The sequence below is a fragment of the Bufo gargarizans genome, chromosome 8 (assembly GCF_014858855.1).
Source record: "Bufo gargarizans isolate SCDJY-AF-19 chromosome 8, ASM1485885v1, whole genome shotgun sequence".
Classification (NCBI taxonomy): domain Eukaryota; kingdom Metazoa; phylum Chordata; class Amphibia; order Anura; family Bufonidae; genus Bufo; species Bufo gargarizans.
The window spans coordinates 160,962,156-160,963,784 of NC_058087.1; the positions used below are offsets into that span (position 1 = coordinate 160,962,156).

The following is a 1,629-nucleotide window of genomic DNA, read 5'->3' on the forward strand; positions in this document are numbered from 1 at the left end:
ACATAGGCTGATATGCGATGTTTCCACCCATTGGAATTCCACCCTCCATATGTTGGACCAACTATATGAATAGAGAAAGACCATCAACGATTTCTTGATGATTCATGCGGACAGGAACTGTGTAACTTTGATGTCAGCCAGTGGCAGCTCATGCGTGACACCTGCCATCTGCTCAAGCCCTTTGAGGAGGCCACGCTATTTGTCAGTCGCCAGGACTATGGAATGAACAATGTCATTCCACTGCTTCATGTCCTGGAGCAGAGGCTGATAAATCTGGTTGGTCAGGCGACAGAAGACGTATTGCCTAGATAGATGTCAAGATCTTTGTTTACAGTCAGTGAATGGAACATCATTTATTGCAAGGATATGCAAACACCAACCGATGGGGTGTTAATCCCCAAAAGTAGGTCAGCAGCACAAAGGAGCAGTCATTTTCACAGCTCGAGTTATCCTACCGGAAGCTTGACCTCTGCACATTGACTGTCTAAATGAAAAATCCTGCAGTGGACCCTCTTGTAGGAATCTCTTGATCCTGCACAGACTGCTTTGCTCCTTCAAAAACAATGGACTCTGTACAGCGTGACACTGATGTATAATTTCTCATACACCAGACTGAAAGAGTATTCCAAGCACCTGTTTGCCCACATAGCTGCAGAGAAGCAGAAGCAACTTGCTATTGAAGTGGGCTCAGAGCTGAACCTAAAAGCCAAATTTTCCTGTTAATCTGGACTGAAAGGAAAGGACAAAGGCTGTGCTCATACAGATTTCACCCAAGTATTCACTCACCAAAGCAAGCACTAAGGACTAGATTGTGTGGACAGGTTGGTTCTGCAGGACGTACACAGAGGACAATCTATTGGAGGTGTTACCAAAGACATTTATTTGCCTCCCGCTCTTCCTGGATAATGGCTCCGAGGCGCTCACGGCTATCGTATAGGCGTGGTTCCAAAGAAACTTTGACTGTTGTTTCAGTAAGCTGGTGATCAGTTCTCAGGACCTTAAGTGGCTAGCAGCAATGTGGACCTGATATGACGTGTCTGGATCAGTGTCGGCCACAGAGCTTGTTTTCTCTGTGTCCATCAAACCTTGCATGGACATTTCTTATGCCATCCACACAGAGGACTTCAAGACTTTATGGAATGATATTCATACATCAAAGGACGAGGTCACATTGGAGGAAGGGGACAATTGATTCCAATGTCTTTACTCACAGTTCTTCAGACACTTTAGAATCCACTTATCAGCAACCCAGCTCGTCAAGGTGACGGCATATGTGGCATCAGTGCATTGTGAAGGAAAAGTTCCTCAGTAAGGACTACCTAATCCGAGTGCTGGAGTTCATCATGTAGCTGGCCATCAATAACATCCGCTATTGAACACTAGTGTTGATCACAAATATTCGAATTGCTAATTTTTATCGCAAATATAGATACTTCGAAAATTTGCGAATACTTAGCATATAGTGATATATATTCGTAATTTTGAATATTCAAGATTTTTTTGTTGCAAATTTTCCTAATGTAAATTTTTATCACAAATTTTTCAATTGACGAGTGAAAACATGTTTACTCCCTGCTTTTTGCTTGTGGGCCAATGACTCACTGGCCCACAAGCAAGAAGCAGGGAGGA

The 1,629-nt window shown here is 43.3% G+C and overlaps 1 pseudogene; it reads left to right on the forward strand.

Moving 5' to 3' along the window:
- The first annotated feature begins 366 nt into the window (after positions 1-366).
- On the forward strand, positions 367-1,376 carry LOC122944731 (annotated as a pseudogene).
- Positions 1,377-1,629: the final 253 nt, after the last annotated feature.